General features: G+C 37.8%; 1 protein-coding gene and 1 pseudogene across 8 annotated transcripts in view; both read left to right on the forward strand.

The window, feature by feature from the left end:
* The window catches only part of LOC141439211 (atrial natriuretic peptide receptor 1-like), a 456,076-nt gene that overhangs the window by 249,678 nt on the left and 179,242 nt on the right, over window positions 1–27,156 (forward strand). The window lies entirely within an intron of this gene.
* On the forward strand, window positions 9,881–18,497 carry LOC141439348 (uncharacterized; annotated as a pseudogene).

Genomic DNA, 27,156 nt, shown 5'->3' on the forward strand with positions numbered 1-27,156 from the left:
TTAATAGAACAAGAAATACCCACTATTAGGTGTTAAAAGATTATGTTGCTTAAAAACAGCAGTGATTAGGTAAGTTCAAGTGGATATAAAGAAACCAGCTAATATCGTGTCGGACACGCCCGAAATAGGGTTCCGTAGCCATTACGAAAAAATTAAGGAATATTTTTCTAAGGATTTCGTATTTTTTACGGAGTATTCCAAGTTTAGTTATATTTTATACCTTAGGCTGCTATTAACTCTTAAACTACTAATAATTCTCCCTGAGCAAAGCCGCGGACGGACAGACAGATAGACAGACAGACATGGCGAAACTATAAGGGTTCCGTTTTTGCCATTTTGGCTACGGAACCCCAACAAAGAGTAAAGGCGGGACGAGACGACCTATCGCTTTTCAACTCGATTGACAGCTGCATGCACAGGAGGAAGAGTGGCGGAAGAAAGGGGATGCCTTTATCTAGCAGTGGGACTTAATTTACGGTCTACATAAAAAAACGGCCAAGTGCGAGTCGGACTCGCGCACGAAGGGTTCCGTACCATCTATACAACATTCATTAGACATTAGCAAAAAAACGTCAAACAATCACGTTTGTTGTATGGGTTCCCCCCTTAAATATTTATTTTATTCTGTTTTTAGTATTTGCTGTTATAACTCTGTGAAAATTTCAACTGTCTAACTATCACGGTTGATGAGATACAGCCTGGTGACAGACGGACAGACGGACGGACAGCGAAGTCTTAGTAATAGGGTTTCCGTTTTTACTCTTTGGGCACGGAACCCTAAAAAAGAGTAAAAGTATTTCTTTGATTTTTATTTATGTTTTTTCTGAAAAGAAAAATCACACGGCATCGGATCCGTCGCGTTACTGAAACATGTCTACATCCCAATAATAATAGCGTTAACGCAAACTGAACCTTAACTCAAAGGCCTAAGGCGCAGGGTTCTCAACAGCTGTCTACTCCATTACGTGTTGCTGAAGGCTAGCGTTACAGTCAACATCGTCAAAGAAATGCGACGCAAGATGAGTGTTTTTTCTTGCGAATTCGATTGTTCTCATAGTAGAGTGCTTGCTTTGAGAGTAACTGTCATTTTTACTTTATTAAAAGGTCATGTCAGTTCATGACTGAGAATGAAATTCTTGAATATAAATATTTGACCGACAACATTTATTAAAACCGGCCAAGAGCGTGCCGGACACGCCCAAGATAGGGTTCCGTAGCCATTACGAAAAAAATCAAGTAATATTATGTGCGTTATAACACAATTAAAACACTTACTACAGTCTTAAAACCTATTACCAGAAAAAAGAGCGTATCGGGGTAGTGTAGCGGGGGGGACACAATTTTTGCTGCTTTGGGAGTGATTATTTCCGGAAATCTTCACTTCATCAAAAAAGTTTTTGAGAAACCTTACTATCTTTTCAAAAAAACTGTCGAACTATGTGCCACAAATTGATGCGAGTTAAAAAAAATTTTTTTTAATTTCTGTGCCCCCCGCCCCCTATAAATATTTATTTTTGTAATTTAAGTACAAAACTAAATAGTGGCTTTGACAAGACATCTGTACTCCAAATTTAATTGATATACTTTTTGTAGTTTTCGAGTAAAATGCCTGTGACATACGGACGGACAGACAGACAGACAGACGGACTTGACGAAACTATAAGGGTTCCGTTTTTGCCATTTTGGCTCCGGAACCCTAAAAACTAGCTGTTGCCCGCGACTCCGTAGAAGCCGCGTAGAATTCATTTATCGCTATCCTGCGGGAACTATGAGATTTCTCGGGATAAAAACTCTCCTAATGCCCTTCCCTAGGACTCCAACTATCTGTATACCGAATTTCATCTTAGGAGGAAAAATTGTAAACGATTTTAAAAATAAATAAATAGTGAAATAAATTTTGAACATGAAACTATCGTGAGACTCACTCATATTAAATATATTGACCCGGACAACTCACGTCTTAAATCGAGATAAGCTCGACATGTTACGAAGGGCTACGGATTAGCCCGTAACATGTCGAGTTAAACTCGATTTAAGACGTGAGTTATCCGGGTCAATATATTTAATATGATTGAAATAAATTATTAACTTGTAGCTATTATTCAAGTGAAACTAAGTGTCTAAAAATAGAAATAGCTGTGTATGTATGACGTCCGATAAGTTTGGCATTTGGCACGTGAATAAGTTTATCAGTTCATACATAATTTAGTTGGTGAGCAAATAGTTAGATGAATATTCATTTAAACATCGATTTTATATTAAAGTTTGTATCATAATAAGATTTAGAGTTCATTTGACTTTTGAATAACTTGTAAAATATTTCTTATAATTATCATTTCATTAAAGTTAGCGTTAACGTTTTGGTTTAAAGGGGAGTTATAAGGGCAACATGGGAGAATAGAAGTTGCACATGCAAATGCCCAATTGCAAACATCTTAGACTGACACTTCAGCAATCCCATCAAGAAGATATTTAATTCAGTACAAGCAGCATGAGCAGCTACAAACAGAAGCAACAGCAGGGCTACTACGAAACTTGAAGTTCGTATCATACCGTCCCTCTTGCTCTCGTAATAAATAGTATAAGTGTCAGAGGGAACCGCATGACATGAACTTCGAGTTTCGTAGTAGCCCTGCAGGATGATGACGTGTAATTCAAATCAGACTAACCAATAGAGTTAACAGAGTGTATGTAAATAGTAAAGTTTTATTTTGTTAGATAATTCGATGTCACCATGACTTTTTCTATGAAATGAAATCTAAAATGAAGTAAATGGGAATTACAGATGAGGCCAAAAGTAATTAACTGATTCAGTGAAAGTTGATTCACTATTCGCTGAACTGCATAACTGATGCAAAACCATTTCTCATTCTGCTACTCTCCAAACTCCACGGAGATTTGCTGAATTATCATCGTAGTTCCGGGAGCTGCGTTTGTCATAATGTCAAGAACATCCACAAGAATACTATTAAATTACCCTTAGGACTCTCGACAATAGAGAAAACTGTGGCCAGAAGATTTAAGTATTCGTGAAACAACGAAATACGGAAGTAAAACGAGATTTCGACTGTTGAATTTAATAGAATATTTTCAGACTAGGGTATTTTGGAAAAAAAAGTGACTGTTGTTTTTTAGAAGCTTTTGTTTACTTTGCAGGATTCATTTGTGATTTGTTTGTTTTAAAAAATTTGCAAAAAAAGGTACACATAGGTTAGCGCCGGTTACAGTGTACCTAATAATAATAAATTATTTGCCACAAGCAATATAAAAATACATTAAAATAATTTCGGCAGTGAAAAACCTATTATTTGTTATCTAATATGATTGGTTATTTGGAGTCTTTTTGTATTTTTTAATTCAACTCCAAATTTGTTACTTTTACGGGTATCCCGTGAAACCATATCGAAAATACAAACTGAGACATGGATGCACAGAAAAACCAGAAAAACCAGTGCTGCTGCATAAGTAGCGTAGTAGAAATAAGCAACCTGAGATATGTATGTGGGAATGAGGGTGGATTACTGTTTGAATGATTTGATGTAAACGAGCGACCGAATGACTGAAGACTAATGTGGAGTGAATGAGACGAGCGAATGAGTAAAAGAGTGTGAGTTACGATCGGGTGAGCCTACGTGCTAGTTGTCTTTTCTGTTTTCATTGTTTTTTTACGTATTCAGTAGTTTAATTTTTAATAAACTTTTTTACTTTATTTTCGAAAAGTTTGTTTCCTTCGCACGATCGCACATTTTTGGAGCTCGTCCGGGATCAGAAGGAAAAATTAAATCGTGAATACGACGACGGACTGGTGTGCTACGTGGTGTAACGAGGCGGTTACATTTCGTGTTGTAGCGGTTGCTATTTACGACGGGCGGCCGAAATAACGACGAAGACGAGTTTCTGCTGGCTTCGGGAGTAAGACGGTGGCTTCTGAGCGGCGAGAAACGGCACATCGGAGAGATGGAAGCAGATAGAATTTACGACGAGGCAGCTAGCGAGGCTCCGAGTGGAGGTGTGGATGAGGCACCGAGACTCAAACTCCGGACGACGACGAATATGACGACGACGACTGCAAGGGCAACGGACGCGATGACGACATACGACGTTAGTGTTAGCCTGCAGTACATTGACGACCTAGTCAGTAAATTTAGCGCGCAAGATCAGACTTACAGCGTCACTAAATTTATCGATGACATCGACGAGAACGCGGAGATATTCGGATGGACGCCCTTGCAACGGCTAATTGTTGCTAGGCGCAGCATGACGGGCACCGCAGCGCTCTGGCTCCAAGCGGAGCGACCGTTTAAGTCGTGGGACGATCTAAAGTACGCGCTAAAAGAAGAATTCCATGACACGATCGACATAAAGGCGATACACGAGCTAATGGCGGCGCGTAAAAAGAAGGTAGACGAGAGTTGCCTTGACTACCTTTTCACGATGCGCGAGTTGGGCAACCGAGGGAAAATGCCGGACGATGTGGCAATTCAATATATTGTCGACGGCATCGAAGATACAGAAACGAATAAATGATGTTATACGGCGTTACAACATACAGTGATTTAAAGGAAAAGATTCGAATATACGAAATTATCAAAAGTAAGACGGTACCTACGCATTCGCAGCACAATGAGATGACGAAGAACCGGCATATTAAACCGGTTTCCCCGCGCTACAAGATGTGCTACAGCTGTGGAGAAGAAGAAATTCATGTGTCCAGTATGTGTCCAAACCAAGAAAAAGGTACGAAGTGTTTCCAATGCAATCAGTTCGGTCACATATCGGCGCATTGTTGTGCATCAACGACATCGAGCGAGAGCGAATCAGCTGACGAACAAGATGGCGGTACGGACGAAAGAACGACGAGCTTGTTCGTACAAACCGTGGGTCACATTCACTCGAACGAACGGCAGGATGAATGTTTTCAGAACGAACGAAGTGACCGAGAACGACAAGAACATGGCGGCAAAGATGGCGGCGACGGTTGTCAAACGTCACATGACAGGACTGACATTGACAGTTGTGACAGCAGCTCAAGCAGCTGTGATCGTAAGACGAATAATCAAAACATCGATCGGAAGCCGACGAAGACAATGTTATGTGATCGAAGTGTAAACGCGATAATGGACTTCGGCAGTGACGTGAACCGTGTTTCGGAAGACTGTTACCAGTCGTTAGGCGCGCAGGGTAACAAAAAGTGCGAACTATCGTTGACGGGACTCAGTGCATTGAAAGTCGTATCGCCGGGATACGTGAAGACGAACATTGCAATCGACGACAAGTGTTGTGATGTAGTTCTACATCTTGTGCCTAAAGACATTAAGTCGTACGATATGATTTTAGGACAGGAATTTTTGTATGATAAGGCTGTTGTCATGAACAGCAGCCAGCTGTTCAAGCGAGAGGAAAGTTGTTTTCATGATCACTTAAAGTTGTTAAAAGCTCAGGCTATGAAAGGTGTTAAGAAATTATATACCTACTGGTATGGAGTGAAGTTTAAAATGAGCAATGATTCCGGAAGTAGGTTGGGATCACAAATGATGCTAATTTGTTACTGGGTATGGTTTGTTTTTTTTCTATCCTTTATTGTTTATTCTAAGATGGTTTATTTTGTGTCAAATAAAGATGTTTAGTTGCACTAAGAATAAAGTTGTTGGTTTTTCATAGTGTAAGATGATGTTTGTGTTGGTGTGACGACGGCTGTATCACACATGTTCTAGGATTAGGTGTACCTAGGTTAAGATGTTTAGATGTTTAAGATGTTTTGTTTAAAGGATGCCTGGGGACAGTCATGTGTGTAGGATGGCCGAATGTGGGAATGAGGGTGGATTACTGTTTGTATGATTTGATGTAAACGAGCGACCGAATGACTGAAGACTAATGTGGAGTGAATGAGACGAGCGAATGAGTAAAAGAGTGTGAGTTTTGATCGGGTGAGCCTACGTGCTAGTTGTGTTTTCTGTTCTTTGTCATTTTATAACGTATTCCATTTAGTTTTTTTTTAATAAACTTTTTTACTTTTTGTTTATAAAGTTTGTTTTCCTTCAAACGATCCCACATGTATTCATCCTAGTATAAGTCCATTTCAAGATAACATTGGACTCTAGAAGGTCACAGAAGAAGGGTTCTAACATTTTTTTGTGAAGTTGTAATAATGATGCTGATAATGATGATTAATAATAATATGAAGTCATAATTTCGATTGACGACATCGAGAGAGTTGCGGGAAACCGGTGGATGCAAGTGGCGAGTTGTCGTTCATTGTGGTGTTCTAAGGGGGAGGCCTTTGTTCAGCAGTGCAGTGGACGTCTTCCGGCTGATGATGATGATGTACCCATTGATGGACTTAACAGCACCATGTCATCAGAAAAACTCAGGTTGTTTATACATATCCCTTAATATAGCATCCCACTTTCGTACTGTTGAGTTCACTGATCGATCAGCCTGTTCATACAAAGCAGAAGTCAGCCCCTCTTGCTGCACGCTGAACTCCAAATTAAAAAAATATATTGTTTTCTCACCTGCATCAAACTTCGTACGTGGTGCTGTTAGACATGTTGCCTCCGTGGATCCCGATGGCAGTGTTTCCTCAGGATTAATTGCAAGCCTTGATGGCCCCGGTAAATTGGTTATGTCCATCATTGCTATGGATTGGGAACTTTCTCTTGGGGGACGTGTGATCTGCTTGCAAGAAAGTAGTACATCCCTGTTGTATACCTGGAAAACCAAATTATAATATGTACCTATTATTATCCACATATTTATTATTCAAGATTCTATTTATCTAACAAAGACTATACTGTTTGACTCCACATTTTTTTAATTCAGATCAGTACTTTTATTTTGCCCTAAACTGCTAAGACCAAAAACGAAGGTTGGTGGATTCAATATAGGTTCTTAAAATTACACGTCAAAGCCGTATACAAAAAAATTGCCTTATATCGAATTATTTCCAAAAAAACTGTAGAATGACCAGGCTATAAAGTGAGAGAGACTGTAGAAAGGACTGCATGTAGGTACCTATACGTATGTACTTACGAGTACGAATTGGCTCTGTAGGTATTGCACAAACAAGTACCTACTTCGTTACTAAAAATTTTAGTCAATGATACTATCTTTACTCTGAGAGTATAATATATTTAATATTTAATAACTACAGAATTTCTAATATACTTATTTCCAAAATACACTAAAAATTAACTAAAAATACACTAAAATATTAGAACTACAAATGTTGAGAATAAGTTTTGGTACGCGTGTACCGCCAAATATTTGGGGTTCCCAGTTTTTGGAGCTCCCAGCATTTTTTTCAGGTATGCGTGAAAACTTTCAGCTGTATTGGAAGTCCTTTGTGATCTCTAGAACACTGAGAATGTTTCAGGACGGACCTGAAAAATAATTTAAATTAAGCCAAAAAAGCAGATTTCAGCATCGGCTACGCACGCTTTCTAGCGCTGTTCTCTCTTATGGGAAACTTCATTAAGGCGTGGAAAACTTATAATATTTGTTTGTTTTTGGCACTTCATTCATCCAATAATCCCGGAAATAATGGTGGTATGCATGATTAAATGGAAATTCCAGAAACATTGCTGCGTCTGGCAGCGGCGCGCGTTCCGCCGGCAGCAGCGCCAGCGTCGCGTACAGCCGCCATGAGGACGTGCTCCTGCCTCCCTCGCTTTACCAACGCCTGTTGACCAGATGACTTCATTTTTATACTACGATACGGCTATAGCACCCCGTCCCCTACCTTAAACCTCCTCAACGGTTAATGGCATCAACTTGAAATTTGGTACTGAAATGTAGTTTGGAGGACAACAAAAAGTACAGTCAGCATAATGGTGAAATTGTTAACAAAAACTTATTTTTGTTTAGAAACATTACAGACCAATAAAGATTCACTGAACACATCAAACATGAACAAGTATTTACGTACCTGCATGAAGTGAAAATAGCACCCCTGTAGTGGCGAGTCTGTCACCTCCCGCAAGGCACCTTGGAGCGCTGGCTCATAATCACTTATCACTGTTTCTGGCTCCGGGTTGCCGGCCAACTCGCACACCTTCTGGAGAACCGCTCGGTATAAATGTTGCCGGCGGTTCTCCATGAGCTCAACAACAGGGTGATAATGTTGTCCCATCTTTGTGATAAAGACAGCTATATTAGCTATATTAACAATCACGAACACAAGCTCCTTCATTGTATGTATTTCAACCGATATGTTTTTAAACATACATTATACGTACCCGAGTAAAGAACCCTTTAGAAATCCCCGTGTCAAAGTATACAATTTCTTCACCATCAAGCCTTGAATATTGGACTCCATCTCTGCTCACTTGTATTGTGGACCTAAGTTGTCTTTCAACAGATTTATGCAGATCTCGGTTAACTCTTTGTTTTGGCCCCTTTCTGAAGATGCTTTTTCCATTAAATTCATTATACGGTATTGAGGTTGTACTAAAGCATGAGATATGTATACGAAATCAGGAGGTAGACCCTCTAATATTGGTAAGAATCTATATCTTTTATCTATTTGGTTCTGTATATAGTTTAGCAGGCTGGGAACTTTTCTAATGTCTAAATTGCTGTTGTCAATTATTGATTTGATTTGTGCTAAGTAATATTCAGGGACATCATTATATTCGATCATATTACTTAGCCCTAATACATGAAGGATCGCGGGTTTCACTAATGATTTAGGGATGTCTATATCATTTGGATTGACCGGGACCAAGCTCCTTGAGAGGGACACATTCCCTATCTTGAATTTGGCTTCACCCCAAGGGTAAGTGAAGACTTTCTTTAATCTGTTAATATTACAATCAAATAATTTTTTGGTAGTAAAGTTTGATCCTTCATCAACAGGCTTCTTATACTCATGGATATGCCAATTTATCATGTCAGTTTTGCATAATAGCCTATTATACCTCCTATTATCACCTACATTGCAATACAGTTCTTCTGGTATATCTGATAAGGAGATGGCGTCCTTTCTGAACTTTATGAGATATTTTAAATTTATGTTCGTCATTGTACTCATCAAAGGGTTGGAGTCCTTTATTGACCTTGAATTCCGCTCAATTGGTCTAATGTTAGCTATTGTGCTTTCTGATAGTATATTAATTGTCTCATCTCTACATTGTCTAATTTTCTCGCATGCCCATAGAATCCTGTCTAAAGTATTTTTCTCTTTGTTATCCATATTGTTTTTGGGTTCAATGAAGTTTTTATATATTTACTATCTGTTACTGCGGTTGCGTCGTGTACCTCACGGAGGAGTTGGAACTGATTCTTTTGTTCCTCCTGTAGAATCCTAGCTTGTTCTTCTTGAGCTTCCTTCTGGCCCCGTAAATCTTGCTGCAGAATTCTAGCTTGTTCCTCCTGCCTTCTAGCTTGTTCTTTCAGGAGGACCAGAATCGCATTGAAGTCTATTTCCGGCTTTGGGGATACTGCCACCGCTGTATCTGACGCTGCGGCGGTGTCTGTATGGTCCCCAGCTGCGTCGCGGCTTCGGGTCTGCATCCTCTCCTTCTCTTCTTCTCGCGGAGTAAGCGGCATTTTCAATCCCACTTCTGACACCAAATGTTACGTTCGTGGGGTAGGTTCGTGATTGAAAAGCACTTTTAACACCAATGAATAAGAGTAGGATTTATTTTCACTCTGTTACTTAATTTTACAAAACACTTAAAATTAGTTCAGAGTAATTCCGCACTCTAAAACTCACTTACTAGTTCGCTTCTGGAGAACCGCTCGGTATTAATGTTGCCGGCGGTTCTCCATGAGCTCAACAACAGGGTGATAATGTTGTCCCATCGAGACTGTTTGCAGCGTGAGGAGCTGGTAGGCCTGCAACCCGGCCGGGACCGTCAAAAATGTGCCGTCCGCTACTATGATAGCGCTTTCACGCAAGCACTCTGCGAAGCCGAGCATGGCAATAATCACTGCGCTGGTCCCACCTGCGCTTACTAATGCCACATGCATTGGGCCAAACACAGGGCGTTCTGCCAATGCCCGGCTGTACTCCGGCAATGTTCCTGGCACCGCCGGCTGTGTGCTGCGCCTCCACTTCGGCATGGATGGTATCACCCTCTCATACAGCAAGTGCGGCGTGTACTATCTTAATACTTCATATGGTACCTTTTAAGTATTAAAAATTTAAGACTCCAATGTAGGTCTGCAATAAGCAAACTGGCCGGAATATTTGTATGGAACTCAAAGAGCACGTGCAAAAATTATTTTAGTCAATATAGAGAAATATTATTTACAAAATAAGGAATAAGGAGTTTCCTTTCGGTTTATAAACGACAGATTTCTGACGTAACGAACATACAACAACACAACAACAACCTCCCACTTTATTGAAGTCGGTTGAAAAGTACCGTAGTTGTTTAGAACTAAATGCGAACGAAAGTAAATCTATTTTGTCTGTTTGTTACACCTTCACTTCACGCTCAAACTGCTGAGCCATGTTTATTTTTATGAAGATGTGACCCTTGGCCTCCCCAGGGCACAATGTCCATAAATTTTTTGTATATCCTTAAGGTGAGGACACACGACGACACTGACACTCATCACAAATGTCGACACTAGTGTAGATTGCGTCCTCATGGTAAGCAATTTTTTGTGTCGACATCGGTGTTAACATTTTAATGTCCCGGTTATGTGTGGTTAGCTGTCTACACGGATCGATGCTACATTGCAATTCAGTGTGGTACATTTCCTCACCATGAACAGACGTGCTGCTGCCGCGGTTGTCGCGATATGTGTTTCAATTAAAATGCGTCGTCGTAAAGGTGAGGACACACGACGACACTGACACTCATCACAAATGTCGACACTAGTGTAGATTGCGTCCTCATGGTAAGCAATTTTTTGTGTCGACATCGGTGTAAACATTTTAATGTCCCGGTTATGTGTGGTTAGCTGTCTACACGGATCGATGATGCTACATTGCAATTCAGTGTGGTACATTTCCTCACCATGAACAGACGTGCTGCTGCCGCGGTTGTCGCGATATGTGTTTCAATTAAAATGCGTCGTCGTAAGAAGAGATCGATATGGGTTAAGATTGGATTAAAAGAAGAGCCCAGCTGGGGGCATATAATCAATTGTTATCTGAACTGGAAAACGAAGATCCAGAATGCTACAGAAACTTTCTGCGGATGAAACACGAAGACTTTCAATATTTATGTAACAAGATTTCGCCTGCGATAAAGAAACAAGATACGAATATGAGATTAGCTATTAGTGTGGAAGAACGATTGGCGATAACACTGAGATTTTTGGCGTCAGGTAAATGATATGTTGCAAGCTTGTAAAGCTTGTCTATTAAGATCGGTTAAAATATTTAAGTACTTTATCATTTCAAGAGATTCGTATCGATCGCTCTCGTACTTATTTCGAGTACCACGGCAAACAATTTCAAAAATAATACCTGAATGTTGCGAAGCTATCTACAGATTTTTGAAAGAAGATTACATGAAGGTAAGTACAATAAAATATGACTTAATATTAAAAAAGAAGTTCTATTTATTAAGTAATATGAAAAGTACAAAAAAGATGGGTTATTCCCACTAGTTACTACCAAAAATAACAAAACATATAATCATCTCATAAGTATCTTCTATTTTAGATTTTATACAACTGGTGGTAACAAGTGGGATGTACCTCAAAACGACCATTACAAATTTTGGTACGTCAAATTTTGTGGAGATTCCCATGTTGCATTTGGCATTGGAGTAAGTGCAGAAGCAGAAGAGCCAGAAGAAACAGACGGGATTGAATACTGATCTGATTCATCTAGTTCTTCCATGTCCAAAATAGTGCGTTGGATTTTACGTTTTAATTCTCTTTTTCGAGCATCGCTTCTCATATTTCGGATGGCAGCAGCTACAAATTCACCAAAAGTGGCAGCATCATCAGACTTGTCTAATATGCTTAACGCTCGGTCCAAAGCTTCGTCTTCTTTCTTCCTTTTTTTAAGGGTTCGTTGAGAAGATTGAGTGTTTGTATTTGTCGATTCTGGTGTTTCTGGTGTAGAAGACGTATCCTGAAAATAATTAATTTATTTATTAATTTTTTAGGTACCATCCTCTGAAGATGAATGGAAAAAATATCTGAAGATTTTAGAAATAAATGGAACTTTCCAAATTTGGTAGGAGCATTGGATGGCAAACATGTGGTGATGGTGGCACCCCAGCATAGTGGGAGTGTGTACTTTAATTATAAAGGTACATTCAGTATGTATTAATGGCATTAGTTGATGCAAATTACAAAATATTTACACAGACGTTGGTGCAATGGGCGAATCTCCGATGGAGGCGTGTTTACAAATTGTACACTTTCAATGGCTTTAAGCGAGGGAACACTTAATATACCACCACCACAGCCACTTCCTGTAGAATCAAAAATGTGCCTCATGTCATTATTGCTGATGATGCTTTTCCACTAAAGCCCTATCTTATGAAACCTTATCCTTTTCGCAATCAACCAGGTCCCAATCGTGTTTATAACTACAGATTGTCGAGGGCTCGACGCGTAGTGGAAAATGCATTTGGCATACTCGCAAACAGATTTAGGATATTAAGGAAGCCTATAGAACGATGTCCTGAAAAGGTTACAAAAATTGTAAGTGCAACCTGCGTGTTGCATAATTTCCTCTTAGACCGGAATTCGAGACATTTATATGCACCACAAGGCACTTTCGATGAGGAAATTGATGGTGTATTGATTCCTGGTAGTTGGAGATCAGATGCCCTTCCGGATAGTGCAATGTTTTCAGAAAGGCCACTGGCATCTAACATGTCCAATTTAAGTAAAGAAATTCGTGAAGAATATAAAGAATATTTTGTAAATAGGCCGTAAAGTCAACGAGTCGTTCGTAATGGTCAATTATATCGTTATCACAATTCTTTTCAAGCAAAACACAGGGAAAATAAGTCTAGTTTATGATAGTAGTCAAGTGTATGCACTTACCAGATTTTTTTTCGCACTTAACCTCAAAACACTAACAAAAACTGTTGTTATTGCAAAAAAATCACGACAAATGAAGTTGACTTTGACGTATAGCCACAAATGGCGGCCATTACAAAAGTGTTGCCATTTTTTCAAATTCAAAATGTTACTAAGATTTGATTAAGGTAATGTTTGGTTTTGTCTATTGTAACTGGTCCGTTTGTCTGTCACTCTCAAACTCAAAGCTCAAACGGCTGAACCAATTTAGATGAAATTTGATATGGCGATATTTGAGACGGGAAGGACAAAGAATTTTTTTTTATTCCGGAAAATTGCATATTTCCCGTAGGCTATCCTAAATCTTTAAAACCATTAATAATATTATTTATTTATTTATTTATTTATTCATCTTGTGTTATAGCTAATACCACCAGAGTCGAGGTCACGCGCACACAAGAACATGTGTCGTGTAATGACAGTAGGATTTTGACATTTACTCATTCATTCTTCTTTTGTGCAATCAGTTCACTGTATAGCTGTGTGTGTAATCATTCACTCCAACTCTTGTGGCACTACCTATATGTGTTGTTTTTATTTGGGTTCCGGAGCCAAAATGGCAAAAACGGAACCCTTATAGTTTCGCCATGAAACAATTCAGGATGGTATTAAGTATATCAAACTTTCAAGGAAAACTATAACGGCTAAGGCTAAGTTTGCTAAACTTGGAAGATTCCGTATAAAGTACGAAATCCTTAGTCAAATTTTTTTCGTAATGGCTACGGAGCCCTATTTTGGGCGTGTCCGACACGCTCTTGGACGGTTTTTTAAGTAAGTATTCCTAATTTACACGTAATTTTCATATTTTAAAATTTAGGACATATATTATATATCTGTTAGTTTACTTACGGAATTATTGCATGGCTACATTTAACGATTACATCCTGTATACAATCCACTAGGGTAGGGTTAGAGTAGGTAGGTGTAGGTAAGATTTGGAAAGGCTGGATTTAGCACACGATAAAAAAAGCACATTTTATCAAATATTTTTTCTAACTGATACGAGTTATATAATGAGAGATTTATACATACCTCTGTGGTATCCAGGGTTCCGGTTCGTGGTCATGTTGACCACGGATTGGGCCTGGTTTACCGGCTCTTATATTGAACCTTACTGGGCAGTCACTGTTGCCACATCTGTAGCTGACTGTTTGGCCCCGGTGTCGCCAGGCAGTGTAATAATACACTCCCGTTTGAATCCACTCTGCTTCGCCTCGAAATTTGGAGATAACGAATACTTCCATTATCGGAATTAGAATTGTCGTCGTGCACAACTGAAAACTGGCCTTTCGGAACGTTCTGTCCGTTTCCCAAAACATCCGTTCCCTTCACCACCTTTTCCCAAATAATCCGTTTCCCGATATAAGTGTTTCCCAGAATGTTCTTCTGTCAGAACATACGTTTGGCTTGATATCCGTTTCCCAAAAATACCTAATCCCAAAACATCCGTTCCCGTCACTAAATAAAAAAATAAAAAAAAGCCATTTATTTCTTGCAATCTTAAGGATAGTTAGCATTTTTATCTACTTACTATGTATTTATTGTGAATAGTGTTAGTGTACAACAGTTTATTTATACTTATTATAATGTTTTTTGTTACTATTGTTAATTTGTTGTATAATATTAAGTTTCTGCAAGAACCCCTCTACAGGTGAAGGCCTCCTCCAAAGCTAGCCAGCTCTCTCTTGATTGGGCTAATTGAAACCAATCAGGGCCCCCTGTCTTTATAATATCGTCTTCCCATCTTGAGTAGAGTTCCCCTTTTTTCGCTTCCCTTCTGGTCCATTCCATGTGGTTATTTTTTTGGTCCAACGTTGGTCTTGGAGACGTGCTACATGGCCAGCCCATTTCCATTTTAAAGCTAGGGCGTGTGATAAAGCATCGATGGACTTTGTGGTACTTCGTATCTTCGTGTGTCTTATTTTTTCTATCTTTTTAATTTTCAACATACTTATTACGGATTATTTAGGAAAAGGTTCCCGTCACTACCTTTTCCTAAAAAATCCGTTTCCCAAAAAATACGTTTGACAAGATATCCGTTTCCCAAAACACCCGTTTCCAAAACATCCGTTCCCGTCACCACCTTTAACAAAAAAAATAGCGTTGTTGATCCCGTATCAGTTTTCAATAATTATGGCAACTCTATACCGCTAAGTCGAGCAAAATCTGTTATTTTGACCTTGGAGGCTTTCCACACCTCTAATGATTATGCAATTTTAAGTTTATTTATATTTTTTTTATATTTTTAAGTTTATTTTTAAATTTTTAAGTTTTTATGTTATTTTTTCCTTTTATTTTATATTTGCCTTGCAGGAAAGTTTTTTTAATAAATTATACTATACCGACCAAATTCTTTGTTGTTTAATTTATGCTGGCCTAACTAGGGTCTACGGACACCTTAAGTGCTCTTGGGTCTTTAGTTTTCGCTGCAATACATACATACAAATACAAATCCTTGACTGGGGAGCAAATATTTGTGCTCATCACACAAAATATCAAACAATAGGCTAGACAACTAAAAAAAACTGTTTAGTCCGTCAGTTAGATTATTAAAAAATATTGTACACGTATTTTTTCTTTTGTTTGACAAACAAACAGTGCTTAGAAGTTTTGAGTGACGTCACTATATGGTGCGATTTTTACCTAATAGTGACGTCACAAGCCCCCACTCCGGAAGTTTGATGATCTATAACTGTCGATTTTTAATAATTTGATTAAACAAAAAATACGTGTCCCATATTTTTCCATAATCTAACAGACGGACTAAATAGAGTGATATATTTTTAACCCAGTCATCACGCCTATACATTGTTACCTGCAAGATACCCGATATTGGAAGCAACAGTCTTACTGAAGACTTGGCTCGCAAATTTAACTTTCATTTTCCCTATTTTATGGGGTAGGACATGATTGTCTGTAAGTTTTGGAACTAGGCGGATTCCTTTGTACCCTGGGTTCTCCTCGTGGAACAGTTTAATGTGGCACCACTTGGCTTTTTGAGTTTTTCCTGCCATGGTGTATTTTAAATTTTTGGTAAGAAGGTTGTTCCTTATTCCCTTCAAAAGGTGTAGTGGATCATAGAGTAGCACAATCTTTTCATTATTTATTATCATGACATTATCTCTTAATGTTTCGCCTCATCTTAAATACATTTCTTTAGCATAATCTACAAGGATTTTTATTGCCTGTCTGTTATTTGTTTCCTGGCCGCAAACCGTTGCAACGAAATCCTGCCTTCTGGAGCTCTCCAATTACATTTCTAATTTGTTCCGCTAGTTCTGGACCTTTTGTGGCACCTGCTGAAAAAGTGTAGGATACCGGCTGCTTATAATTCTTCATGAGCCCTCTTATCAGAAAAACTTGAGCATGTTGTGCAAATATCGGCTTTGTAACGTTTCCGTCTGTTATAAAGCCAGTTAAGTCTCTCCTTTCATTATAAGTAACATTTGGCTTTAACGACATGATTTATGCTCATTTTATAAAAAAATCGGGAATCAGTGTATGTAAGCCGTCACGAATCCGTGCATACGTCCGGCGTCGTCGACACACCCCGATAGACTGCCATACAACACTGTTGAAAATCACGCCGTGCGTAGACGCGGCGCGCCGAGGGGCAGTCAGGCCTCTTGTACACACACGGTTTATCGCCGTGAAAATCTACGGTTAATTCGCCGCGTGTAGGCACGGTCGTCAGTGTTGTATGGATCACTATGAAAGCCTGTAGACGTGCACGGTGGCGCCACGGCACGGCGTCGCGGCCGTGTGCGCCTCCAACTCTTCATCATCCGGAATACCTCTAGCTGTACCACCGGCGGCAGTGATTTCATTCAGATCAAACTCATCATCGTAATCTGAATCAAGCTCACTGCCGTCGTTTACCAATTCTTTAGTACGCCTTACAGGCTTAGTCGTCTTCCCCGATGTGGACGGACGTTCGCCTACGTTCTCAGAAATAAACAGCGATCCTCCTTGCATACCGCTAGGCCCAGGTAGTGGCTGCTCCGCAGCATGAACACTAGCGGTACCGGATATGGAACCACTGTTTACTTCCGATTCAGGTGTACTAGAGGATGGGTTTCCAGCCACGGTATCCGGCAGCTGCAACTCACTCACCCATTTGCTCACATGATCATAATTATCATTCAACATCTGATCCCCATCTTCCTCGTCTATTGAAATGTGTGACTTTCACATGCTTCACATTCTTCATTAACCAGTGGTGTAAAAAAATGTTTTCATATCTTTTACATGAGTCCTATATAATTCGTAGGAAACCTGAGACTGGGGTTTTTTTTCCAAAAAGTCTTTATGCATAAACGTAATGTTAACGTCACTCGGTAAATACCGTCGTAAGGGAGCATGTTCTCTTTTATAGTGGGGCGCAAGGGGATGGAATTACTCTATATGTTGAGTGATGATGTTTCGATCATAAGTGAAAGTCTTTATGTGTTTTCGGCGAGAATCGATTGGGTCTTTATCTGAAACTGAATTGTACAACACTTTATCATTTGACTTTTTAAACCCGAGTGTGGTAAAAAAAAAATATTTTACACGCTTCTTTTCGTGTATCGTTTGTCTTATTTAAAAAAAAGGTTCTTTTTGGTGCTCTAGCCGGCTGGCCAGTGTTTGTTCTTTTAGGTACAATACAACTACGGGTACAATGCACTGTATAAACAGTCTTCTTTCTGTCCACGTCTTATTCCAATAATTTTCATTCACGTTCTTTCGATCCTCATCCGTAAATAGACTAGAGCATTTTTTCCTACATTTAGAATCACATCCAGATTTTACTAAATATTGCATTCGTTTTTGATCATTTTTTTCATATTTTCGTTCGGCAAGAGTAGTGTTGTACTTTTTTCGTTTAGAGGCATTTAAGGTATGGTCATTTAATTATTCAACATTGGGTTCAGATAGATTAGTGTTTTCTCCGTTATGGCTATTATCAATTACAGTTGAAAGATTAAATCAATAGTGTTTCTGCGTTTTAGTGTTACATTCTTATTTTGTTTGTGAATATCAGTTTTATCTGCTTCAATTGTATTTCCTTCGATTAATGACACCTGTACTTTCAAATAATTTTGCAATTTTGCTTTTGTTTCTTGTCTGGTTCGAGATGATTTCTTCTTCGGATTCATCGCTGTCAAATTCTGGAATGTAAGAGCCGAAGTCCTCGTTGTAAGTTGATGGTTGTTAGATAATGAATTACGTACAAATACAATTTAAATAATAAAACAAACTTTAGGGAAAAAAAATATTTTCACTTTATTGGTGCCTCACACACTAAACATTTCTTAAAAAATCATAATGTTATCAAATATAATATTCACTTATGTATTACTTATGACTTATGAGTGATAATCATATCATTATTTTTCTACAACAATTGCTAAGTAACTAGTAGACTAGTGGGTCATACAGATTTTTGTTGTTACGCGAATCTTCTGTGGACATGACGAAAGTTGGAACATGGAATTGGACATGGAAGGGAAGTACCTTAAATATTGTAGATAGATAATTTTACTGAGAGGAGACTTCATTTTGATTTTAAAAACAATTTTAATTGCATTTAAAGTTTTTTTAATAATTGCCTATCTGAACCGGGAATCCAACCCGCCAAATGGTAAATAAAAGCGCACCCATTTTACTACACCGATCGAAAGGCTCAATCAGAAGGATTTTTTTTTTTCAAGTTGTTGCATCTTAAATTAAAGCATGACCATGAAATAATACATTTACAATATCAAGAAATGAATACGCCCTGTAAAGCTAATATTTTAGTTAAAAATCTGTAGCACTCTCCTGTGGACAATATCCTTTTTAAGTCGACCTACCTAGTGGTCGCTAATACTTAATAATTATTATAATAAAGGGGGCGCTGCTTAATCTAGCACTTTTTTTTTATTATTTTCTTCATTAAATATATTAGCGAATAAATAGAAGACATTTAATACGTACATTTGTAGAAACGTCAACAGCGTGCAGAAAAACGCGATGTCCGGGTTTTCCAATGTCGTTATTTTATTCACAAGTACTCATAGTCAGCTACAGGTTGATTTATTTATTCTTATTCTCCCTTTTGGTTATAATAGTTTCGGTAACGTTAGCTTCTGATGCGACTACCTGTACAAACCCATCACTAATTTCCGCTCGAGATGGTTTCTAAGGCTGCTTTCCTTTTTCTCGCCGAGTTGGAGAAATATTTACAACATGCGCTAGCAGAAGCAGCGCGACATTTGTAGTCGTCTCCGGGTCGTCTTCTAAAAAAAAAAAAAAAAAGCTTACATGAACAAAATTTTATATATATATGAGGGGGCAAACGAGGAGACGGGTCACCTGATGGAGAGCGATCACCGTCGCCCATGAACACCCGCAACACGAGGGAAATCACAGGTGCGTTGCCGACCCTTTTAGGATTTGGTAGGCTCGTTTTTAAAGATCCCTAAGTTGTAATTCGGGAATGTTGCCGCAGTAAGCTAATTCCAGATCTTCGTCGTGCGAGGAAAGAAGTTTTGCTTAAAACGCACGGTACTAGACTGCCAATCATCAAGATGGTGAGGATGGAAGGCACTTGAGGTATCCCATCTTAGGCCTCTAGGTTGGCAACGCACCTGCAATACCCCTGATGTTGCAGATGTTTATGGGCGGTGGTGATCTCTTACCATCAGGAGACCCACTTGCTCGCTTGCCATCCAGTCGAATAAAGAAAGAACTTATTCGAATTTTAATTAGCTATTTTTTGTCTGTATACCATTTTACAAAATTGAAGAAATATTGCGTATTTTTATCACTTTTTTCTTTGCATACTCGACGATTTCTTCCCTCTTTAGAATTATCATGGAAAATAAGGAATTTTCTTTTCCAGGACATTGCCGGCAAAAATCACCCATAAGCTGTAAAAAAAAAGTGCAAAATATTTATTTGATAAACAGTGCTCCGAACATTAAACGATGTCTGAGCCAACAAGCGACATTGAAATAGCTGTTATATTCCACACAGCTGGGTTTCATTTTAGAAATCACATGTGTGACAAGTTTTTTTTTTTTCGGACGGACTGTTGCTGTTAGCCTCAGACGGCTTTTACAGCTTACCGGAGAGAGGGCGAGCAACCAGATGGGCTGCTCAGCAAGTGGGTGGTTTAAACTTAGCATGCCAAAGGGTGCTCCTATTGAGCCGACCTCGGACTTTGGACGCTAAGGGAGAGTTGCAAGCAATCGGATTTTTATGCTACGTCGTTTCGGAAGGACTACGTTAGTCTCGACTGAGAAGAAACGACAAGAAACTCAGTCGGGTTGAGGTCTGATTGGAGAAAACCTACCCGGGACATGCCGGTAGCGGTTGGAATAGTGGGGTCGCCCACGTGTGGTGTTCTGTGGGGGACGGCGTCGTCGCCTCCTCCGGAGGGGGCGGTGCGGTGAGTTCAGAAAGCTAGTGTCGCCCTGTGATGTTCTTGGGCATCTGCTATCTATGTCGGATCGAGCTTGGTTAGTGACGGTGATACGTGACGGGGCCTCCGGAACCTACGGGAAACATCTGGAATCGGATGGTGACAAGATCGTGTGATAAGATATGCTAATACGAGTAACCTAACCAGCAAGAAGTTGGTCAAATGTAAAAACCCGCATTCAAATCGGTCCATCCGTTTAAGAGCTACAGTGCCACACACACACACACACACACACACACACGCACGCACGCACGCACGCACGCACACGCACAACGGCGGGCTTAGCGACACATAGCGGTCAAATTTATAACAACCCTCTTTTTGCGTCGGGGGTTAAAAATACTGTTATTTAAAAGAGTGAGTATTAAATATTTCCCAATGTATATCCCTCTGATTGTTTTAATGCGGGAAACTTCTTAAAGTTATCAGCTATGGTGCCTTTTCCAGACTGAAAACATTCATCACGGCGGCCTGCCGTTTCTTTCCATTTTTCTTCTACGGTTTTCCAAGGGTCAACATTGTTTCTTAACCAAGTTATATCTTCATTTAAATTTGCTGTTAATTGAAAGTTAGTTCACCAATAGTTACATACAATTTTTATTATTTAAGTTACTAAACTCTGTTATGCTAAAGATGCTGTTACTAAAACGAAAAAATATATAATTGATTATATTCTTAATACCTGCAAAGTTTACAGAATTCACACAGACGGCCTGCATTTGACATGCAATCTGGCTGCAAAAATGGAGTTTGCAAGCAGTTTTTGTGCAATTGATATGACTACTGCATGGAAACTTCTGACCGACTGCGCAGTCCACTTACTGTCCGCGTGCACTTCTAACAGCTGCAGATTACAGCTTGAATGCAGACCGTCAGTCTTTGCTTTGTTTGCTCACCATCGTCCTCGATTTCATCAACTGTCAGTAATGTTGTCGGTGAGGATGAGATAGTTGTAGAAGACGACCGTGAAATTGAGCAACTGGTGGACCGGCGACGACCAGCGAGTTCTCCCTTTTCCCGTAGTTTACGTCTACGATTGATATATGATTCATACAACTTGCCACTTGCGATTTTTTTAGCTATAGTATCTACAGCAGATGCATAGGCGGAATAAAAGACGAGCACACTTTCCTTTGGAAATATTTCCACTATCTCTGTGGCTATTGTTTGAAATTCTTCGCTACGTATTTGTTTTATTGGATTTTTCTCCAGTATGTGATGAATAACCAATTGTGCAATTTTTCGTCTAGATCCCTCTTTTAGCAGCCCTTTATCAATTTCTCCTTCCTTTAAAATAGCTCGTCCATCTAGGCTTTCCTAAAAGTGAGTACAAATATAATAAAAATAATGTAAGGTAAGTACTTCCGTTTTTTTAAGTCTTTTCATTCAAGTGCTTTGAAGGCTAAGGCCAGCTTCCTTGAGAACCTTGCACATTTTCCCAACAAGCGTTTTCGAAAAAATCGACAGACAGACGGACAGACATGGCGAAACTTGTTGACAACGGAACCCTGAAAATGAACAAAAAGCTGGAAATAACAAAAGATGAAAAGATGAAATGGAAACAAAAAAATATACTCAACATTTATTTATTATAAGTATTTCACAATAACTACTACAAAAAAGATATGCAAATAAATTATTACAAAAGGCTAGTATTATGTTAAATTGGTACCGCCAGATTAAACAGTGTAATTAACTTAGAATCGTGGCTAACTCATAGGCTCATAATATCTTCTTTTTCTAACATTATTTTACAAGAGCACAGAATAAGAAATAGTACAATGATAGTAAAGTTATGTTTATGTCTATGTCTAATAAATAAAATAATACAAATAAAATTTAAACCGCTGAAGAAACTGAAAAGCAAAAGATAATAAACCTTTGTTGTAGTACCTTAATCTACAATTGTAGGTAACTGTTTGATTGAAGTCTGTGACTCAGCACTAGCCAGGAGGAGTGGACCTATAGTGTCTACTGTCTGCTGATGGGCTTCTATACTACTCTTGGCTCGTGCTGAGGCAACGACTTTAATCTGGTACCTAGAACAACTAAACAAAAAACAAAAAAAGTTTATTATTTTTTGCTTATCAGTTTTTTCGGCGCTTTAATTTTTTTTTTTGTTAAAAAGTTTTTATTTTATATTTTTCCCGCCCTTGGAGTAATTCACATTTATATAATACCAACTACAAGGTATACCCTATCCAATAAAAAAAGAATTATCAAAATCGAACCACTGTAAAAAGTTATGCCTGGTCATACATTACAATCAGTGACTGAGCAATCAATCATCCCCATGTTTTAATACCCTTAAGATAGGATTTTTGTTACAAATTTATATGAGACCACCCGTGGGGTATACGCTTTCCAATAAAAGAAGAATTATCGAAATCGGACTACTTTGTAAAAAGTTGTGTGGTCATACATAAAAAAAAATATATACGCCTCCTTCGTTTTTTTTTCGTCGGTTAAAAATATGATGAATAGACCTTTATGCCTTTGCTCTTGTGTGAGGGTTTTCACAGATGCGAATTATCGCTAGATGGCGTGAGTATCGTGTGGTCCGTTTGACGTTTGCTTGCGATTGGTTAAAAAACTAAATGAGCCAACGCGAGCAAATGTCAAACGTCAAACGGCCCTCACGATACTTAGGCCATATAATAATAATAATATATATTATTATAATAATATATATTTTTAAAACAGAAGGTTTTCACAGAGGCGAAATATCGCTAGATTTTTTGTATAATTTAAAAGTGAAAAACTCCAAACTCAACCAATAACCAAACCAAACAGCATCAGCAAAGCAAATCAAATTATGTGATTTTCTGTGTGTGCGCGAAGTGCGATTCATTCGACTAAAATGTTATTTAAAATTGATATTGGTCTCACTCAATTTGTTCTAGTAAAAGCTTATTTCTGTAATGGAAGAAAAAGAAAAAGCGTTATTGGTATAACCAATGGTAGTATTAGGTAAATAACAGTAATTAGTAGGGGATTCGCGCTGTCATTAGAAATATTAGAAGGAAACGCATATGCAGTCATACGTCAAGGCAACCTGATTCTACTAAGATTTATAAATTCTAAACCAAGTTTAATTTTATATGTTCCTAATTGGCGTTCAGGAGAAGCTTGATGGCAACAATGCAATTGTGCCTCTAAAAAGGATGTGTTAACAAAACAAACGCAAACAACATAATAAGCCGCCTGACGAAACAGATGGGATATAAACAAAGGTATGCAGTAGGAACAACGACTTAAAACCAACCCAAATGCAGCTAACTGGTGTGACTTAATTTCCTGCCTTTGCTGATGCTCATACCTACATAATAATATGGTTTTGAAGTTCATACTAAAACCTTTTGCAGATATTTAATGGGTAGTGGGATGTTGTTTCAAGATGTAGTTGCTTTATCAAGAATGACATCATTACTAACGTTCCACCTTCAGTTTGATCTGAAAAAAAAAATTAAAGCAGAATTAAGTATTTAAAGAAAATATTACGAAAATACAAAATATCTATAGGACTAAAACTACTATTAAATTAAAATAACTAAAACTAAAACTTTAATTAAAAAAGAGAGGCAATAAGTATTGTACGTTTTAAATATTTATTCTTTTATGCTTAGTGTATTTCTATTTCTAAACAAGTTATATTACCTAAAAAAAATAGTTCTATTACCTATGTATGTGTCCGGTATATTGCGATCCAGCGCAAAGTTATGGAGAACACAACACGCTGTAATTATTTTTGCACACTTTTCTGGTCTATAGTGCAAGACACGGTCTCTCCCTACGCAGCGCCAGCAGTTTTTTAATCGCCCAAATGTGTTTTCAATTACTACACGAGCCCTTACATGTGCGTAGTTGTAATTTTCTTCTGATGAGCCTGCGGTTACTGTAGAAAATGGGGTCATCAACCATGGCCGTTGCGGGTAACCAGAATCACCTAAAATTCAAAACAGGCCAGTAAGATAATTGTACCAGTAAAAAAAAAACATTTAAATCAGAGAAGATTTGTTAATAATACAGTTAATCCGCATTGTAACAAAATGCTATTAATATATTTTGTAGTGGGCAAAGGATTTTAGATAAATATATATAATAATGTATAATAATTTATATACTAATCTGAGTACAGCTTAAACCTGGACAATTACTTTAACTTATATACTGTAATGCTAATAATTATACTTACCTAAAAGCCATACAATGTCTCCTTGTTCATGAAGATTTCGCATGTAGCTGCTGATCTGGCTATTTTCCCAGATAAATGCATCATGGCTTCGACCACCAAATTTTGCATTCACATTTAATATTTTATAGTCACTGTCACAAACCTAAAATATAAAAATATTCAAATCAAATATGAAACATAATAGATGTACATTAGTAGTTTAAAAAAAATTATAAGTAGGTACCTACCATCTGAACATTTAAGGAATGATAATGTTTCCTTGAGTAATATAAATGGTCTTCTTCATTTGGCGGCGTGAAAATTCTAAAATGTGTGCCATCTACAGACCCTATCACCCCTGGGATGCCATACAATAGACGGCATGTCAGTTTGACGATTTCTCTAATCTTCCTTTACGAAAGGATCTAAGACAGTGGTGTGCTTACAATTATTGTGAGGTAATATGGTTTTATAAACTAATTATTATAAAGTTTTAACATAAAGAAAATGCTTAACATAGTACGACTTAATTAAAATGATTAAACAATTATACCCTTGTTTTATTTCTAAGCGTATCGTATTATGAATCTATCTTTCTTATTTTATCTATACCTTTATTTGTTAGTTGCGTAACTTTATTAGGTCTTTTGACATTTTTAATTGGTAGTGTAGTTTCTCGCTCATCGATTTTTATGGGCAAGATATTTATTTCCTGTCAGCAACTACCGCACGTTGAAATCGAGGTTTGTCCTTTGCTAAGCTTGTATTAACCATTTTAGTATAAATAGTATCACCTGGTTGTACTTGTGTACTTGTAAGTAGATGCATAAGATTCTAAATTCTGTCGGTTTCTCTCTTTGAAATTCAGCATTTTATCCGATATATATCTGTATAAAATAGAAGTCCTTTTAATATGATCTCGTATTAACTGTCGCATGTACTGATGATCATAATTACAATCGAATACACTACGCGAGGTTGTACGTCCGAATATAACTTCATAAGGAGTAAATCCTTAGTATAAATGGAATTTTTGTAAGCTGAAATTGCGTATAACATATTATTTGAGGAATTATTAAAATTGTCTTGTAATTTTATAATTCTTTAAATTTTTATGAGTACTGTGGAATCTCTCAATTATACTCATGGAATTCGGGTTGTTTGTAGTGCCAATATGTAAATCTATTTTATACAGAATTAACATTTCCTTCATGAAACTGTTATTGAATTCGGATCCAGGATCGCAACTTATTTTTAAGGGAGTTCCAAAATTAGCGAAGTATTTAAGAAGAGCTTTTATAACTTCAGGTGTTGATCTATTTGCTATATTGATTGCTTGACCAAATTTACTGAAAGCGTCAACTAAGGTTAAGTATGTTATATTTTCAATTTTGAAAAGATCAATAAAAACTTCTTCAAACGGTTTTGCTTGAGTCTGTGTCAACTCAATTAAAGGTTTTAAAGGTCTTCTATCGTATTTAGCCTTTTTGCATATGTCACATGAATTAATAAGGACTGAGACGGTTTCTTTCATTCCAGGCCAATAGTAATTTCGTTTCAACCTTGTAATAGTTTCATTGATACCGCGATGACACGTTTTACCTTCACGAGTTTTTAACGTGATATCTTTTTGTTTTTGTTCGTCATCTAATACGGTGATTCGTTTAGTACATTCAATTATTTGGATTGAATTACTATCGAAGAGGTCAGATACCACTTCATTAAAAAGTATTCTTAATTTTTTTGTTGAAAAATACATACAATATTTAACATTTGTTTGAATCGTGTCTTTTAAGAATTTCTTTATGAGATTGGGATTTAATGAGGTAAAAACTTCTAAAATTTTTCTTTTATTTTGAGATAAATCTTTTATTTTAATTTCATCTCTATGCCAATGGTGAATGATAATTTGGCTTGGCTTGATGTCAATTGCTTCGTGTAAGATTGGTTTGACATTTAAAAGATCTCCATCATCCTCTAAGTCATTAATGTCATCAAGGGTGTCTACTTCTGAAGCCGTCATTGTACGTTCTGAGACATTTTCGTAGATAGGATCGTCAATACGTGAGGTTGAAGGTAAGTCATTAATGTGGAGTGTTTAATTGAATGCGGGATAAGGCGTCAGCATTCGTGTTCTGTTTGCCCTTTTTATAGATTACTTTAAAATTATACTCTTGGAGTCTTAGTCTCCACCTAGTGAGTTTACTATTTGGTTCCTTTAATAAATAAAGCCATGCAAGAGGTCTATGATCAGTAAATACTGAAAATTTCGTTCCATATAAGTAGGGTCTGAAATGTTTTACAGCCCAAAGAATAGCAAATAGTTCTGTCTCGGTAGCGCTGTATTTTTGCTCAGCGTTATTCAAAGTTCTACTAGCATACGCTATGGGTTTATCGTTACCAATAGTTCCTTGTGATAGAACTGCACCAATTGCAACGTTTGATGCATCGGTAGTAAGAATGAAAGGTTTACTAAAATCAGGGTATTGTAGTTAGTTAGTTAGTTAATAACTCTTTACATGTTTCAAAGGAT

The sequence above is a fragment of the Choristoneura fumiferana genome, chromosome 20 (assembly GCF_025370935.1).
Source record: "Choristoneura fumiferana chromosome 20, NRCan_CFum_1, whole genome shotgun sequence".
NCBI classification, from domain to species: domain Eukaryota; kingdom Metazoa; phylum Arthropoda; class Insecta; order Lepidoptera; family Tortricidae; genus Choristoneura; species Choristoneura fumiferana.